General features: G+C 41.4%; 1 long non-coding RNA gene across 1 annotated transcript in view; it reads left to right on the top strand.

Annotated features, from left to right (window-relative positions):
- The first annotated feature begins 286 nt into the window (after positions 1-286).
- Positions 287-20,396, top strand: part of LOC146822830 (uncharacterized) — a 182,907-nt gene continuing 162,797 nt past the window's right edge. The window contains exon 1 of the long non-coding RNA XR_014961841.1: positions 287-449. This is a non-coding gene — a long non-coding RNA (uncharacterized LOC146822830). The remainder of the gene's footprint in view (positions 450-20,396) is intronic.

Genomic DNA, 20,396 nt, shown 5'->3' on the forward strand with positions numbered 1-20,396 from the left:
TTGTGAATCGGGCCCGTTGTATTTACTACATTTTACTCTATGTGTCTAATTGAGTTTTGGATTTTTATTGTTTTGCATTTTATTACTGTTTTGGTACTGCAGAAATACTTTTGCACATTACCTTAATAAAAGTTTCTCTGCCGTGTGCCATAGCTACCATGAGGTTGAACTCAGATTAATTTAGTTACTTTGAGGGTTTACCTTGAAAGGATTAATAATGTCTTGAGGTGGGTAGTCACCTACCACAGATAATAATCCAATTTCTTAAAACTCTGTTGCAGTAAATACAATTACCATCAAGTGAAGCAACAAAATTGAAAAGGAACCGGATGAACAAAGTATTATTTCCATGTAACTATGCATCAGATGAGTCAGGAAGATCTTGTTCCACTGCACCTATCAAAGGAGGAAATAAATAAATCCACGATGCGACAAGCGGCGAGCGCAAGGTAAGTGGTTGTATTTATTTATTTCTATTCCACTTTCCCATCGTATGTCGAACTCCACTACCACCCCACTTGGCCCACCCTGCCTTACTGCCCCACAGCATTACCTGTGCAAGCTGTCCTTTTAGAAAGGTGCCAAATCATTCATCTAAAGCTGTTTTGGGATCCAGATATTTACTTAATGTGTACCAGTTGAGGTACAATGTAAAATCACATAATTGACTGTGTTATATCTGTACCAACTGGGCAATCTTAGAACACCTCGATGTAGACTGAAGAAACCAGCCAGGCTCAGACTTCAACCCTGAATGAGCTCCCTGGTGAAGAAGACTCTCTTGTACCCTTGGACGAGGAGAGGGAACCAGGCCCATCAGGTACCCTTGGACGAGGAGAGGGAACCTGGCCCATCAGGTACTTGGCACATAGAGTTGACCCCTACCACAACAGATACACCAACAACCACAAGCAACAACACCAACACGGCAACACAGTCCACTCTGGAGTTGACAGACAAAAACCCAGTCTGTGCAGGAACCAACCTTGCCAACTCGTGGGGGTAAGAGTGATGGGAGGCGGCATGTGGATTCACATCGCCAAACAGCTTGTGTCCCTTATGCCCAGGCCAACCTTTCCCAGGTACCTGATGCGAATGAGGGGTACCAGGGAACAATGGGCCAGGATTCTTAACACCTACAGGGCATCAAACAACTGCAGGCATCGCAGACCAAAGACTTGAGTGCTTCAGTAGGCAAATGGACAAGGTCATAGTGGTGCTGAGGGAGATCAGTACCACCCTCTGCCAGACATTTTTCACAAACAAGTAGTCCCTGTGTGACGTCTCCATCTGTTCCATCAACATCTGCACAAGCCAGAGGGAAGGATCCTAAGTCTGGTGGAGAATCCTCAGTACCCCAGGAGCCTGCAGCTGTTGTTCCCCCCCAAAGTGTGAGGTGGATTGTCCAAAGAAAGATAAGGGAGGGTTGGATGGCAATGCACAATCCCCAGCCAGTAAAAAAAAACTGCACACCTGGTAAACTTCTTGTGCGCTAACCATTTACTTTGTTGACTATTCATACCAAATGTTCCACGTCAGATGAAAGTACACTGTTAGACTTTGGACTCTGATAACTGTGGCTATGATTTGTTGGATTTTAACCAAAAACACTGTCAACTTCTCCAATTTCATTTTTTCTTTTTGTTGCTGATCCATATTGTGTGTCATCACCTATTCACCATGTCTGTCAAATAAAAACACTTTGCACATTAATACCTACTTACATTGTGCCTTTGACATCTATCTAATATTGTTGTCAGTAATGTGATCACTCTGATGAAAGATTAATCAACCTAGGTCAACAAGTACATGTAAATTGTAACTTAAGTGCCACAAAGTCAACCAATGTGGCACCACAAGATAGTCATACAGAGTCAGTGTATCATACAAACTTTAGTCCATGGTACCTATTCACAGATAGTCATGGGTATGAACAATCATTGCAAGTTGACATCCCACTCAACAATCTATTCCACCAAACTATTTTGTCATGTTCAACCAACTGAACAACAATTTTGGAGGAGCTACATCAGACAATGCAAACTTCAATGCGAAACTCAAATTTTATTTTCTGAGAACACCTGCTAGCAGATCACAAACACCATAAATGCCATACACAATCAGTGGAAAGAAGAAAAGCAAACAGGACTGTACTACTTGTCAGTGCAAGAAGTTGTGCTGTATCTTTAGGTAGCTTACAAGCATATGTTAGTGGTGTAGCACTTGCACTGTGATATACAATGAGGACACACATCTACAGCTACATCAAGTGTTCAAACATTGAGCATTTAGGTGATTAGGATGGGAATTACTGTGTTCTATCCCCACAAACACATTGTTTTTGAGCACATGATGGTATACTTATTACAAAACAAGTACACATGATGGGATGAAAGTCCACTGGCTTTTGTAGCAACTTCCATTCCTATTATTGCAAGCAGGTGTCATAACAGATATGTTTCCCTAAAGTCTGTGCCAGACATTCCCAGAATCATTCCATGTCCAGGTTGCACTCAGACACAGCATCATATGCCAGGCGATCGCACAACTCAGAAACTCCCTTTAGTTGATGACATGACAAAGTGAACTGAAACAACTAAACTAAATAAGATTAGCAAGGGCAAATCATGTCTCACAAGTAATAGCAAACTGAAACTTCTGCCAGAGCAATGTCACTGATAACACTAGGTAAGCCTGAATGACACAGTGTGCATGTAAACATAACCATATCCCAAATCTGTCCAGCATAAACATTGCCACACTTATCCTACACTCTGATGTATACATACACATAGTGCACACAGCTACACAATAACAAACACTGTTGATTTGGAAACACATCTCAGTGCATACTTACATTCATGAAAAGAAGTTGTTGATAAGCTGTTGTCGCAAGTCGACTTCTTCCTCCTCACTACAGTTTTCATTGCCCAGTCCCAGAACCTCAACCGGTGGCACCTGCTGGTCTTCTTCCTCTTCAATCAGAGGGATGTTTTTCCTAATTGCCAGGTTATGGCGAATGCAGCAGGCAATGGTAAACTGGCACACCTTTCCAGGAGAATATTGTAGGGTTCCTTCAGTTTCATCAAGACAGTGGAATCTTATCTTCAAGAGGCCAAAAGTCTGCTCCACTATCCGCCTAATCCTCCCATGGGTCTCATTGAAGCGGACTTCTCCTAGGGTGACTGGATTCCGCAATGACGTTAGTAACCATGGTTGGTTGGGCTTCTCCTAAATGGAAGATAGACATGAGTATAATGTTTAAGCAAACATTTGCTAAATAGACACACAAAATCACTCACATCACAACAAACATCAGTAAAAAGCTTCCTTACCAACAACCTAGCCCCCTTCTGGAAGTAGTTTAGTCATTAAACAGGGGATGATGCTGTTCCGTAGAATGTACGAGTCGTGGGCTGATTGAGGAAATCGGGCACAGACTTGGAAAATACACATTTCTGGCAAACACACCACCTATACGTTGATTGAGTGGAAGTACTTCCTATTCAGATATACTTGCTCATTGGCCTGTGGTGGAATCAAAGCAATATGTGTCCCATTGATTGCTCCAATGATATGTGGGATTTACCCAAAACCATGAAATTCTACTTTGATATTGGTAAATTCCCCTGGTTTGGGAAACTTGATGTTGCTGTCCATGTGTCTGGTCAATACTTGCAATACACCCCAAAGTACATTACTAAACATAGGCTGGGACGTTCCACTAGATGTTGCCACAGTGTACTGGAATGACCCCATGGCCAAGAATTACCATACTGCCATCACCTTAACTTTCAGCATCAGTAATGTAGGATAGTAGCGATGTGCACACAATGAAGGTGCCAACTGCTGGCCAAAAGCATTTTTTGTCATCTTATTGAGATGGTATTTTCTGATCACTTCTCTCTCTTCCATGGTTTGTAGGTCAGGAAAGAACCTGTAGATGGGAGGCTGCCTTACGGCTTCTCTGCAATACCTATGTGTGGAGTGTTAACACAGTAGGTGTTAGGTCACAATGTGGCCAGCAACACATACTTAGACAAACACCAAAGACCAAGTAACCACACATGAAAGTCCATGGCAGTGCAAACCAGATTTCACAGGAACAAAAAGATTCTAAACATACCAACTCATACATGTCATTTCTAATTATGTATCAAATGTAACGTTACACAGGAAGGAAAGTATATCAGACTTATGTCACTAGTGACAGATTTGTTTAGGCAAAATCAAGCAGGGCATAGTCCAAATATCACAAGCCAAGAGCACATGACTTGGGTATTTTTAATGACTGAGCAAGTTTTGTTGTAAACACAGTAGGGTCATGTTATGTATGTGTAGTGAACAGAAGATGGTCCAGTCCAGGTAGTTTCTTAATGTACTTTATTTAAGATAAGATGTTGAGCAGAGCCCCAACAGTAGCAGCCTTACTGCTGCTCAGCCCATCCACCAACTGACTCACACACTCACCAACATTCCACTCATCAACATTCCCTCACCACAGTCACACTGGCTGAGCAAAAGGAATCACAATATAAATGGTGCATGCAAAAGATGACAATAAAATAATTACATGCAATACGGGGGCATAAGAGCAAATGCAATGTCATACAGGTACTGATGGCGATAGTAATGTATAAAAGATAACAAAGAATAAATAATTGGAAGAAGTAAACACACCACGCAATCCAGCAATTCTGTAACACATAATTTAAACTGGGCTGTATTATTTTTAAATCCCTTGCCGGCACAGGTCCTCTGTTTATTTCCTCACTTCTGCACCCATATGTCCCTTCCCGTACCCTTCGCTCTTCCTCCCTGGCTTTTCTCCAAATCCCTAAGTACAATCGTAAAAAACATGGTGGACTAAGGTTCTCATTTCTTGCCCCCTCTTTTTGGAACGCCCTTCCGTTAAGCTTGAGACTGGCCTCCTCTTTAGCCCATTTTAGGTCTCTTCTGAAAACCTATCTATTCCGTATAGCCTACAATTAGAATCTTCTTAGCCTCTCGGACTGTTTTGTTTTCTGTCTCTCTGTCCTCAGCGCCAAGAAACCGTCTGGTGTTAGCCGCGCTTTATAAGTTCTTTTTACATTACATTACATTACATTACATTACATTACATTACATAAGCAGTACTACACTCACCACTTCTCCCTTTCCACTATGCAAAATAACAAATCACACGGTCCCTTTAAACCAAACCAAGACAACACACACGCTACCACGCCACAAAACACAAACTAAACCCCAATACCAAAACAAGCTGGCTGGCCAGGTCAACAAGAGGTAGAAAGATTACCGACTGGAATGCGTGGTAGGAAACCATTCTAACAAGACTTTTGAAGCTGTGGAAGATCATTTCACAGAGAACTAATGGCATTAAAAACAATTACCCTCCATCCTTACCCGTAGTAAGGGTGGTACGTGTGGAACACAACTCCACATTCAACCTATGGCATAAAATAATTGCCCTACACGCAAAACCCGAAGTTAGGGTGGTACGTGTGAAAAGACATTTCACACGTAACATGAAAAGTACACACTCAATGCCCAATCAAAATATAAGAGAAATAGCAATCCCTAGGGAAAAACACTCATACTCGAAAAATTTGGCTTGAACGAAGCCCATCACCCAAACCCAAAATTAGGGTAGTACGTGTGGAACAGCACTCCACAAAGGAACATGAAAATATGTACGACACTACATCCAATCAAGTAGTAAAAGAAAACCGCAATCACTAGGAAAAATCACTCACTCTTCAAAAAACAATCTACCTTCAACTCAGCCCTTCACCCAAACCTGAACTAAGGGCAGTAAGTGTGGAAAGACACTCCACATGGAACAAAACAACACCTCTTACACATAGATGGAACAAAACAATACCTCTCACACATGAAACCTAAAACCTTGCACCTCTAAAATAGTAACAGTTGAACGAACATTTAAAATACCTCACATTCAACACCAAGACCACAGAAAAGAAATGGTGCTGGGAAATGTGTTTCCACCAAACAAGTTCACAAATGTCTTTCACACATAACAGTTAAATGGAATTATATTCTAAAACATCTTCCAGAAGAAAAACGATCAACAAAAAACATGTATATAAACAGATTTAACTCTCGGTAGCAGAAAGAACTCAAAAATAGGCCTGAATTTTAAAATAAAAATATGCTCTGTAAAAGAAACTGAAAACATAGTACACATAATCTCAAAACTAGTGATAGCACATGGCAGCAAGTGAAGCAAGACATAAGAGTACCAAAAACAAAAAGAGGATGTACTTCATGTTCCCACTAGAAATAGGCGTGGTACGAAGTCCAGGTTAAACTTTAGGAACACTGCCGGAAGAACACCCTTGAGTTTGAGTGCTGGTAAACATAAAAACAATAGGATGTAAGCGTGAGGGGCACCAGGTGACTCAAGTCGCATACTAGCAGCAAATGTCACCCAGCAAGGATTATCCAGTAGTGCGACGCCGAGTGAGGTGCGCTGCCTAACTGCTCCACACATCATGCAAGTGAGCAAGTAAAGGAGCATGCACAACCTGGAGACAACAGGTAATGAAATTTAAGTAGGCTCAGGTGGAGTTATAAGCAGAAGCAGACGATTCAAAAATTCATGACCTCCTCAATACCTCAAACCGTTATGTTATGCAAACGTGAAAGGAGTACACCTCACCATAAAAGAATAGGCCCATTATCACGATTGACTTGCCACCAGAACCACACAAAATACATTCAGGAGACTTCATCCAGCCAAGAGTGCCAAAACAAAAGAAAAATGGGAACACGCATGCGTGAGGAGTGCGGGGTAACTCCAGGCACATAGGTGTGGCAAAGCGTCCACACGTAGCGAACTTCACGAGGCACAGCAGACGCAGCAGACTTCATCATAATAACGCCATGCGACACCACAGAGAAGGTAAGGTGTGCGCGAGTTCCTTTGAAAGGCCACATCGGGTACAGGTCTTGGTTCTGTAGTTGTAAACACACTCTGATACACAGCAGTCCAGCAAAGCCCATACCAGTGATACTTCAACAAATCCAATACCAATTGAGGTAAAACCAGTCCGCCTGCAAAGTAGAAGCACTTAACTTCACAAATCACACAGGTACACTGCAAGCTAAGATGGAACTGCCAGTGCCAGATTCTCCTTAGCAGATTAAAATGAATGGCATGTTGTTCCTTCTGGAAAAATAAAACTAAGCCACAACTTGGGAATAAAAGTGGCTGACATTTTCTGCTGCCGTAGGAAAATAAAACACAATGGAGATGGTCTTGAACAACCCACTGCAGGTCTGAGTACCCAAGAGTACACCTAGAGTAGACATGCCCAGGGTGGTAGGCTGTGCCCAAGGGCACAGCAATAAGTCTATGAAGAAATACTGTGGTATGTGGCATGCCCAGGTTGGGGCCGACCGGTCTTGTGGTCACTGGTGGGGCTCAGGGCTGCCAGCAACTGTTAAAAACATTACGCATACATTTAAAAGAAAGTTCTAGATCCTTACTTTCTTTCCTTTCTGTAGATTTCACTGCTTTGTTTCATGTAGTTTCAGTTCATTCACATTTTTTGTTCCAGTCCACTTGCACACGTAGGTCTTTTAAAATTGTCGCCATAATGTAGTGAATAAATGATGGTCCAGTCCAGGTAGTTTCTTCATGTAGATTTATTTAAGATAAGATTGTGAGCAGAGCCCCACCAGGAGCAGCCTTCCTGCTGCTCAGCCCATCCATCAACTGACTCACACCCTCACCAACATTCTCCTCACCAACATTCTCTCACCACAGTCACACTGGCAGAGCAGCAGGTATAACAGTAATGAATCATCTACACCATATGCATCTTGAGTTTCAGTCAGCCCTTCATACAGACAAATGTTACATTGTGGACACTGTCATGCTATCATGTCTGCATTGCGCATACAATGACATGCACAGCCCACTGCTGCCAGCGATTGAACCATGAGCCCCGTGTTCCGTAGCGAGCCACCTTGGCCGCTGCACCACATCTCTGCAGATATCAGGGAACTTGTAGCACACATGTGTCACCTTAGGTGTTAGCAAAGCCATTGTGTGGAAGAATTGAGAATTTCATGAATTCTGCAAAAGATAATGACATGCAGCATATGGTCCAAATGTAGACAAGCTAGCTTAACATGCTCAAAATTGAGTTTAACTTTGGGATGTTTATGATATTATGGCATGTACATTTGAGTAGGACGTAATTGGGTCAGATGCATATGTATGACATACTTTTAGGGCTTCTATGTTACAATAACATTAAGGAAAACCCATGTTTTCAGAATGGAGACATAAACATTCATATCTAGAATGAATACAATCAGCATAAACCAGCATAACATTAATATATATTACATAGCATACAATGATATAATAAGCATTGCACTAATGGTTTTTTAAACCTTGAATGTTTCAAGCAGTAAGAGTAAAACATTGTGTCATATGAAAGACATTACCATATCATGACATCTTTTAGGAAGATATGTGTTTTGATAATTAAGTAGACCAGACATGATATTGAATATGCCAAATTGGAAAAAAGAATGCATCTTAGTAAAAAATGTAAACGAAAATGAAAAAAAAGTCCATTGATATCTCTTGTTCTTAATGGCACAGTCTTTGCTGTTGATACAGGAATCTGTATATGCTATTGGTTGTATCAGGAGACAATTGTTTGCTCAATGTTTACTGAATATGTTTCCAGATAGCCCGTTCACAAACAGCATATAAGAGATTGAAAAGATGGATTGGTAATACAGGCATGCTACTGACTGCTTGTGAGGTGGATGAACCAGAGAACTCGAACAGACGTCATGGCCCTAAAGCAAATCAGAGAGGGTGAATGTGCTTGAAATTGATGGGTCATACAACATCAGCGGTGTGAGCCAATCCTTTGGAAGCTCTTCAAGGGGGATGCTAGTCCATCAAAGCGAGCATCTTGCAGCACGTGCAAATGAATTGTTCAACAATTGTTCTGGTGTGACTGCAGTGGTTGCAGGAACATTCCCGCATCTAGGAAAACCACTAGGGAATGTTACATATGAAGTTCCAGAATCATTTCAATTGCACAGTTCATACACCAAAAGAAAGGTTGCACTTGTAGAGCACCCAGTTTTTTGAAAAGACAATATTAAGCTTTCACTGAGCTCAGTGAGCCACTTATGTACCAGATAGCACACTAGGATTTCTCAGCACTTTTGCTGAGCTGCATACGTGTTCTCCATGTTGTCTATATCCTTGTTGGATCAGAAGGAAAATGATAACACCACAGCAAAAAGTAGAAGGATGATGGCAAATCCTCCGAAAAGTCTTGAAAACAAGAAGAGGAAAAATGATTACATCAATCCGAATACTGCTTAAAATCCAGTCACCAGACTGGATCTGATGTTCCTGAAAACGTATGCAATACCAGTTATGCGGGACACATTTAAACCTGTGTGTATGAGAGAGGCAAAATGAGTTTTCTATTGTGTTTGTAACAGTCTCTGTCATTCGGGAGCAGACTGGGCTGTCTGCAAATCAGATGTTTTTCCTCACAGAAGTCAAAGGGACTGCTTTTTGTAATAGAACTGCAACAGGTATACTAATTTTGTCAACACACATTCCTTTCACATCAATTATAGACCAAGGGACATCTTTGAGTACATGTTGAGGAAGTAGATACCAAGTTCTTCCACAACACCCTATTGTTTTAGAACCCATATTTATAAGCACTTGACTTTGTTTAAACTCATCTCAGCTTAAATTAAATAGCAACTGTTATTTAAAAGTGTGTGGTGCATAGGGAAGGACATAATCGGAGTTACTGATAAGACATCATTCAATACCGGCAAAAAATCGTTACACATTCCATGCAAAGAATTGAATCACACAGGGACCTATTCCGATGTGGGTTGGTGAGCCTTCGACCGCTCGTCCGAGGCTCACCGACCGACATCGTAGGTTTAAAGTCTGACCTCCTAATTGCAATGTAGGCAGTTGGCATTTAAACCCGCCGGTCGGATCGACTGGCTTCCTACGTGCTCAAGGAGCCCGTCAGCCAGTCAGAGGCCGAAAATAATCCCCTATTGACAGCTTTTCCACCATGAGGAATATGATGTTGGTTTCTGACAGGATTTTCATGCCAGGCTTTCCGACATGAAAAGCCTGTCAAAAAGTGACTTTGGGTGCCCCTAGCAGGGTCCCCATGCCTTAGAAGCCTCCATTTGGGGGCACCTATGGCCCCCCCTTTTAATCACTGCACCATACAGTGCCTGCCACGCGGTGCAGGGGTTAACAGAAACTCCCATTTCTCTATGGGACCTTGTGCTGCGGCCAGTTTCCGACTGCAGCACAAGCTCCCATAGAGAAATGGGAGCTTGCGACCGCACCATGTGCGGTTGCATCTTAAGTGTCAGGACAGCTGACCGGAGGTCTGTCGGTCCAGAGAGCGTGGCGAAGTTGGTCGGAGGCAACTCCAACCAACATCGTAATGAGCCTCTTAGTAGTGAATGGCCTAGAGGATTTCTGCAGCTGGAAACACTGATAAACACAGGATCGTATTCATTCAAACACATGAAGGAAAAAGGAAATTTCCTTCAATAAAGCAAATGTGAATTTTTGCATTTTCTCGTACCAGCCCAATAATGTATATTTCTGGCAATCATGAAAGTGAAAATGTAAAATTGTCAGTGAAATAACTCAGTGCATGAGCCATGTAACAGGTGGATTTTCACTAACAGAAAATAGGGTTCCTTCATTTGCTCAATGTTTTGACAAGGTGTAGAGGGATTCTTTCTTACATATTGTTTTATTTGTTAAAGTTGAGTTGTCGGACTCTAAAATGACTGTTTCATTTAGAGGTTGCAAAGGCACATAACCTGATCTTAGAGTTTGTTAAGACAATGCAGTTGTATTGTAGCTCTGAACCGGGCCTGGCCATGTTGTAAGATACGTACGTCTCCTTTAAGGAGATATGACACTGAATATATGATGTTATTTAATTAATGCACTCTTTTGGAGAGTTTGTTCATAGCATTGCTGATAATCCTAAAAACTGCTTGAATGTTTTCTTTTGCTATCTGTCAAATTTTTCTGCAGCTTCCCTTTCTGAGTATTTGTTTCATTCATTATTAATGGCACACATTCCTGTTGCTATAAACCATTTAGTTAGAGAGGGGCTTGGTCCCCAAATGGAATCAGAAAAATCCATATTTACTTTGAGTTAGGGCTGAATGCTTCTTCACAGCCAGAAGACTGGAATGTGCTAATCAAAGTTGGCACATATCACCCACACTATATATATCAGGAGGACATTTTGAGGAATGATAAATTCCATTCTGGATCATTGCATTTATTTCAGAGTCAGAAATGTTTATGTGTGGTTGTCAATTGATGTACAGTGTTGAATCAACCTTCAGTAGAGAGGGTTTTTAAGGTCTTCATAGTTCAAAAACCAGACAGGTAGTGAGCTGAATAGTTTCATTCAGAAAAGTAATTTCCTTGGTTTTAATGCATGCTCAGAATAGGGCTTCTTTACCTAGAACTTGCCAATATTTGGTTCCCCAATACATTTTCTCACCAATATTCTATTTACAATATTCATATCCCTGTATGGCCAAAATCTGAATTAACTCTTTTGAAGAAATCAATTTGTCAGTTGCAATAAGGTTTTTTAGGAATTGTTGTGGACACTGCAAAAAATAGAAAGCTGTGGGATTGGACCTGTCCACACTCTGAAAATAGGAAACTGTATTTATATTTTTAGGAGATTTGAATGACTATTGAGAGGCAGAGCTTCACAATGGCTCCACTGTGTGATTGTATATTTCTCTGGGATAATTAGTTTGGTGTGAATAATAGTGTGCCTACTGATTAAAATAAGACATTTCTTTGTAATGCAATGCAATCCAGTAAGGATCTTTATTGTTTGAAGTGGTATACAATTGTAAATCAGACATCATGCATTTGACAGTCTCAGTGTCCCAGTCATCTGAAATGGAACCAGGAATAATCACATCATTAATTGACACCAATCCAATCCAAAACAGCTTTATTCAACATATGTCATAAAAGCAATACAAGACAAGTACAAGATCTATAGCAACAATACAACATGTATACAATTCATAAATACATAAAAGACCAATAAAAAAGATTGCTTACTTAAAAGTAGAATTAAAAAACATACTTTAAAATTTATACAAGAATTTAAAAAACATACTACAGACATACTCAGGGTTTATTACAGAGTGCGCAACCAGGAACAACTAACACATCACTCTCGATTGCTGTGATTTCTTATAATCCACGCCCATCCTAAAAATGTTGCCACAGCCACAACAGTAGCCGGTGCTGTACTAGTACATAGGATCCTTCTTGCCTTGCCACTTTGTCTAATGCCCAATAGTTTGCAAATTGGTCTCAACCACACCCGCCTCGGGGATAAATAAGCAGGGCATGCAAAAAACATATGGGCTATTGTTTCTTCTTGAGACTTACAAAGTGGGCATAAGTTATTATCTTTACTAGACCACCGGGTAGTAAATGATTTCACAGGCAATGATCCCACCCGTATCTGAAAGTACAACTTCCTATCTAGTACTTTCGTAATAAGGTCCCAAAAGAAATCCAGCCTTGGGGCAGATTTTATATTCAAGAAACCATCTGTTAGAGAGGAGGTGTTGCAATCAATTATTATCTTAGCATTAATCAACTCCCAATATTTTTCTTTCAACAGGGTTTTTGATGGAAAAGGAACACTCAAGGGTTTCTCCCATAGATCACTCATACCCAAGCCTCAAAAATGTTTCTGAGTTCCTTAAACCAACCAATGTTACGAGAACCAACCATGGACAACACATCAAGGAAACCCTCTGCATACTGGGCTAATGCCGGAGTTGACCACAGTCTACGCCAATATAAAATTGGACGCAATCTGGCTGCATCAGCAATAGAGCTCTTCCCCAGGTCATACCTGAGAGGAACTAAGGGCGTACTCTGGGAGAGTGATGTAATGTCTCGAAAGAACTTGTTATCTGAGATGGTTAAAGAGGACAAGTTCTCGAAGCCCCACAGTTCTGCTCCATAGAGTGCTGCACTAACAGCTTTGGCACTATAAACCTGGAGCACAGGCTTAATCGGTTTCGTTAAAGATTTCTTAAATTCACCACTTATTACTCCAGTGAGCTGCCTATGTTTTAAAGATGCCAGTTCCTTCTGATGCATCCACTTGAGAATATTTTGGATATTAACCCCTAAATAAGTAAAAGCCTGTACTTGTTCTAGGGATTGGTTAAACAATAATAATGTATTTTTAAAATGTCTGTGGGGATTAAAAGCAATGAACTTGTGTTTTTTTACATTAACTTCAAGGCCACGTTCCACACAGAAATTCTCAAAGATGTCTAATGCCCGCTGAAGACCGCTAGGAGTCTTGGCAATTAAAAGGGTGTCGTCGGCGAACATTAAAATCGGGATTTTAGCGTTCGCGAGAGAAGGGGCATCAATATTCGCTGCTAGGAGACGTCCAGCTATACCATTAATGTATAGTGAAAATAGAGTACGGGCCATTGCACAACCTTGTCGAACCCCCCGTTGTACCGGGAAGGCCTCTGTTGTCATGCCCTGTCCTCCCCACCTAATTCTGGTGGTATTATCATCATGAAGCCTCTGGATTAAGGACAGCAGCCCTGGATGAAGTCCCAAATCTTTCAACACCTTCCATAATTTAGGACGGGGGACTAGATCGAAGGCTGCCCTCAAATCCACAAAAACCGCATAGAGGCTCCCCTTACCCAGGGTCACAGTTTTCCAGTACAGGAGAACAAAACGGAATACCTGATCAACCGTGCTTATATGTTGGCGAAAGCCCGCCTGGAATGGGGACAAAATACTGTTTGATGCTGCCCACAGGTGAACACAATTTAAAATCAACCTGCCTATGATCTTCTAGGTAGCATCAATCAGGCTAATGGGCCTATAATTTTCTGGGAGCGACCGGTCCCCCTTTTTATAGACCGGAATTATCTCCGCCATTTTCCACGCACTGGGAATTGGTGCACCATGCGCCAGGGCGTTAGCGATCAATTGGATATATCTCCCTCATTTGACCTTATCATTCAAAAGGAGATCCGCTGGGACCCCATCTGGGCCAGGAGCCTTTCCTGGAGCTACACCGGTAAGTGCCAAAGCCACTTCCGTGCTAGTGAAGTCGGGTTCCAAGGTTATCACAGCAGCAGTGTCTGCACTACCTGCTACTTCCAGGTGAGAGGCATACCGGGGTTTAAAATACTCTACCCACCTCCCCGGAGGGACATTATTTTGCGGCCTCTCCGGCTGGCCACCATAGCTCCACTTAACGATACCCCAGAACAATTTACTGTTGTTCTTGTTACTCGCTTCTAGAAGATCCTGCCACTTGAGTTCATCCCAATGTCGTTTTGCCCTGGCAATACTACTTTTGTAGTTATTTCTGGTGACACGCACAGCACCTACGTCACCTTCCTTTAGAGCTTTCCCTAGCAATAGCCTTGACTGTCTACAATCCTCGTTGTACCAACTAGCTTAGCTTGGCACCACTTTTGGACCAGATCTCTTTTTCTTTAAAAATTGGGATTTCAAGGAAGTAAAAAGACTGCTATGGATCAGTGTTATGTCCCCTATGTCGCCATTGGAAGAAAAAATCTGTTCCATTTCCTGGATAGAGATACTAACCTCCCTTGAGATATTTTGCAGAATAGTAGGGTTCTCCAGTATACAGGACCACCTCAGACATCGCATATCATTAGATAACACGACATCCGAGGTGGGCAACTCCCCTGCCGCCAAAGGAGCGCAATCCCTTTTCCACCACTTATGAGATAAACAAAGGGGATTATGGTCACTTTCTGGGAGGTCTAAAACCTTCATATCAACAAGAGAGTGCCATAGGCTCACGGCGGCAAGGATATAGTCAATACGGCTCTTACTTTGCCCATTATTAAATCTGTATGCACCATTACGGTCGCTAGGCATTCTACCATTCAGAGCCCTCAAACTCTTCTCCATACAAATGGAGTTAATCTGTATTATTACTTCCGTCCACCTTTTTATGGGAGGCAAATCTAGTGGGGGGATGCCCCAAAGTGCCTCTTCGTTCTCATATTCATCCCCCTCAAGGAGTACCAATGGATCAAAGGTGACATTGAAATCGCCTACTACTACAACAAAAGTACCAATTGAATGGAGATCAAACAGCCTCATTAGTTCGTCAAAAACTGGTGATCTTACCCCTCCAGAACCCCTTACATAAACATTATAGATATCAATTGTGCCCAAAGAACCAAGTTCTAGCCTTAGCAGTTGGATATCTCTACTCCCAGAAGGGATAGATTTGCTGTTTAGGTTTAGTTCTTGCCGAATCCAAATCGTTAGTCCCCCAGATGGTCGGCCATGCGCCCCTTTTATGGCCGGAATGTGGAAGTTCAGATAACCTACGCAAAATCGTGGTTCTAACAACCAAGTCTCCTGGAATAAGCATATATCCATATTATTAATGAATATAACCCAGTCATCAATGGACAATTTAGCATTTAATCCAGCTATATTCCAAGAGAGTAATGAACGTCCCACCACAGATAAAAGGTTGTTAGTGGGGATAGTGGCTTGAAGGGCAGGGCTAATGTTATTCGGGGGTAAAGTGGGGGTCAGACTCGGCTCTGGAGCAATGGTGAAAGGGCAGTTATTAGGACCCGTACCCATATAAGGGGTGGAAATAGAACAAGGACCAGTACAACAACTATTAGCACTATGCAGTAGATTCCCTTCATCTATCTCCCTTGTGATAAGACCACAAGAGCCTGTATCCCCCGGAGCATCTAGTCAGTCAACACTATCCAGTGAAGTCCCAACCTCTCTGTCAGCACTCCGTTGATCACACTTTACCCACCCTGAGCCATGCAATATAGATTTTCTTAACTGAATAGGAGAACCATTAGGGGGACTTGTCCTGAACTCCAGGGTAAAAAGATTTTTCACAAGTTCACTACTACTTAAACTTAGCTCAATGCAATCAGTTGAAGACATTGGAGAGATAAGTCTAGTGGCTCTAATGATGTCGTCTCTGATAACAGAGCGACAAACTCTGACATGCCTCAACCAATGAATCGCCTTGTTTTTCAGCGAATCAGCATTCTCATAGCCCCGACTATTAATCAATTTAGGAACATTAGTCATAAAGATTTTATTTGTGCGACTGATATCAATATTCATAGATTGCTCCTCACATATCCCCCTTCCTACTAAGGGTCTTTGTGTGCAAATAGCAAGAACCCCTCTCTCTCCTTCATTCCGCTAGCAATTCAGATTGATCTGTGGGGCACCTACAGGGATACCCCTAGAGCGACGCGAAGTGCGAATATTTCCCGCCCTTACTACGTCGCTATATGTTACCACCTCATTACCTTGGACACCTGATTTTAACGGGCCCGGTGGGTTAACCTGAGAGACTATCCTACCATCTATGGGTAACGAGGGTGCTTTCTTGGGGATACAAGGGGGTAGATGTTGATCTATTGCACAGTTTCCAACAGCAACAGTCAGGGTGTTAATCACTGCCTTCATTAATTGACACTTTTAACACAAATGGCAATTGCAATGTCTCAGTGCGTCCCATAACCTGATAGGGAACCTTGTCACAAAAGATGCCCTCAGGCACAGGATAAGATGGAATGTGTGTAGCATGGAGATCTCATCAACTCTGTGGGAAGAATGGTGTGGTTAAAATTTCTCGAACCATGGTTTGCGGAACAGTTCTTTCAGAGAGGCAATTTCTAATCTGTGGCATCAGAACAACAGTCAGGTTTGTCAGGTCTATGATTAAAAGAAGCACTCCTGCTGCAATCTAAACATAAGACCACAACCTTATCGGGTAATTGTTATGAAATCAATAATAAGCAAAAAGAAACCAATGGTGTAGAGTGACTGGGGAGTGTGATGCAAAGTCCTCTGTGAAAAGCTCAAGTTAATTCACATAAATCATTTTCGAAAAGACATCATCTAGGTTATTGTTAACTCATGGGGGTTCATAATAAAGAACAGAACTGCTTGGAACATTTGCAACTGTAGTAATTGCAGTGATAAATACGTCCATGCAATCCTTTACTTGGTGTAAAGCTAGAAACACAGTAGGCTCAAATAACCCTAGTTGGGTACTCTAGAGTAGAGAGAGGTTCAGAGACTCTACTCTAAAGACTTCTTGGTGTCCAGTAAGATCTTCTGTGAAGCATTGGCCACCTAGTGCCTCTTAACGTGGTCAATGGACTCCTGAAAAATGTTCCTTGAACCACACATAGGAGGCAGGATTACAGTTTGTTGGACTTATACCCCAAGAACTGGAAAATGTAGTCTATAGGATGGCCCAATAGCATGCTTACTGTGGATTTTTCTTTAAGTAGATCCCCTAGTTGAACGATGCACTTGTCAGCAGCTGTTGCAACCTTTTCTTTGCCTGCGGAGCTGCAGAATGCTTCAAATTAGATAGCTTGTCTTCCACCTCTTGGATGTTCTGTAAGCCATTTAAGTGTTGGTCTAGTTCAAATAATTTTTGTTCCATCACTTTCCCAGTGTTGCATAGGCAGGGTTCGTTCATAGACACTCCAAGAGTCCTTTTGGTGGGCATAATCTCAGTTTTCATCTTGGCAAGTTACTTAATGGTACCAACCAAGACCTAAACTGAGTACCCTAGCACTTAGGGCGTGTCTAAACCTGCCTTTAGAATATAACAACAAACTGCTAATACTGCAAAACCTGATCTATCACAACTTTTTTGTGAGGACACTTTTCGAGATAAAACAAAAAGTGTAAAAGACCTTTGTTTTCTTTGATTTAAACATATAATTTGTTTTATTATCTCATTTGTTTATAATTCCTTTTATAAGGACAATTTGCTATTTACAACTGTCTGTTAATGACAAATTTCTGAAAACATTTCCCCACACCACCCATTGAAACATATCAAGCATACTTATCAAACGTCTCATTCATTCCTCATACACATACGTTCCTGAATCATTCTGAAATGTCCCGCAAATAGTTAATAAACAAACAATCGACTTTGTCTATTTAGACCACAGAAAGTTTTGTTTCACAAATTAGTCTCAAAGGTTATTGCATTGTTGACTTATTCAAAATTTCTTGTGGTCTCTTCACAAGGTCTACGCGTTTCGAGACCCATTTTTCTTGGGGCTCTCATCAGGACCTGAAAAGTTAAAAACAGAGCCATTTTTAAGTGACATAGTGAGTCCCTCACTCTTATGTGCATTCAGCAGCCTCATTTAGCTGAAGTTTACCTCAAATGTGGACTTGTTACAATCAGCCGATCTGTAACGAAGAAATAAAGGGAAAACATGTAGCTACGTGTTGAAACAATGTATCACGTCACGGATGTATGACGTTACAACGCATGCTATTACAACGCATGCTGTTACAACGAAAGTTTAGCAACGCGAGTGCATTGACAACGCAGGACATTACAACGCAAGTCTTTACATCGACTTGCACTAGATGGCGTGCTAACATTAGAAAAGTGTAATTTACTATTCCTACTCCAGTCCACGTAACAGTATGGAAGGTGTTGGGATAGTAAATGACACTATTTTTAATGTTAGCATGCCATCTAGTGCAAGTCGATGTAAAGACTTGCGTTGTAATGTTGTCAATGCACTCGCGTTGTAACAGTTTCGTTGTAATGCTAGTGCGTTGTAAAAGTTGCGTTGTAAAGGTTGTTCCCCGTCACGTCACATTCATACTCAGACATGCTGTTAAATTGGCTTACTTGTTAAGGATTCCGTTATAGAATTGGAAATTGGAGGAAACGTTGTCGCTTACGGCGAATCTTGGCGAGGAGTTCGTAAATTATTCGGGTGGAGTCTGCAGAAGGATGTAAGGAGCACTTCAATTCCTGTACAGAAGCGAAAACTAGCAATTATGGATTTAACGGTATAGGACGTCGTACCTGAGTTGATAATGTCCTCTTTTATGCCCTGGCTGGTCCGGTCTTTATGTGCTCTTGGGGGCTGTATAGAATGAAAAATGTCGTTAGTCGGCTGGTAAACCTCTCTTGATCAGGTAATTCAGCATTACGTTTCGGGACCGACCTGTGTCCTCGTTTCTTCTTTCGCGGTATTCGAATTGGGTGGAGTCGGCGTTGGTCACATGATAGAACGTAATCTGATGTGAATGTTAAAACATAGAAGAAGGACTATCCATTGTGCGGCGATTTTTTGTAGTAGTAATTTATTGACAACCAAGCGGTTAACATTGGAAGCAAATTGTAGTTCATTGACATGCTTCTTGTAGGAAGAAGCGCAAGTAGAATTTAGAAAAGACATCGATTGCATGTCGCTGTTTCAAGATTGAGTGCTTATGTGCAACTGAAAAGTTAAGCGTTGGTGCTGTGCACACATGTAGGCGAGTATTCCTTTAAAGCCCTGAGTTTCTGCTTGTGAGCAGCCTGAATGTGGAATTTGACTTATAATTTATACAATTCCGAAAGCTCGTTTAGACCATTGGTTACAGTATCAAATTTAAGTATCAACATCGCTTCTTTTCTGGATAACTTGAGTTCCAAATCGCCACCTCTTTCGTCACGTACAACGTTAGTAATGACTGTCCATTTCAGGTCCTTAATTAGATGGTTTTCACTAATCCAGTGATTGACTAATGGTGCTGTTAGAACCTTTTTATTGTTACGTGATTTATGTTGGGACACTCTTATCCGAATTTCTTGGGTGGTTTTACCTATATATAATAGGTTACAAGGGCAACGTATTCCATAAACTACAAATTTACTTTTGCAGTTAGGAAAAGATTTGTGTTTCCAGAAGATGGAATTATGTTCAAAAAGTGTTCCTTCTTCTGTGGAATCGCAGCAAATGCAGGTTCCACATTTGTGGTGGCCTTGTACTGGCTGAAGTCCTACAAATTCTCGTATAGAGATTTTCTTTCGGCATTGCTGCTCGCACAATTTGGTTTGCTATACTTCGATCTTTTTTAAATGCAAAAAGTGGATTCTGCTTGAGAGAATGGTCCAGATTTTTTATCAAGTGCCAATTCTGAATTATGGCTTTTTTTAGAAGGTTTGAATTGGGGCAAAATGTGGAGACACAAACGATCCTTTCTAGTGGTGTCTTGTCAGTTTTTTTTAATAGTTCTTCTCTTGGAAACCACCAAGCTCTTTTTAACGCTTTTTTTAGGAGTTTCCTTGGGTAGCATCTTTTTTTCAAGTAATTTGGTGGCATGATGCATATACTCATCTTTAAATTGGCAGTTGCGTCTTATGCGCAAAAATTGCCCCAATGGAAGGTTTTCTCTTAAATTCCTTGGATGGTTGCTTGTAAAATGTAGCGTTTTA

This window comes from Triturus cristatus, chromosome 5_2 (assembly GCF_964204655.1).
Source record: "Triturus cristatus chromosome 5_2, aTriCri1.1, whole genome shotgun sequence".
Taxonomy (NCBI): Eukaryota; Metazoa; Chordata; class Amphibia; order Caudata; family Salamandridae; genus Triturus; species Triturus cristatus.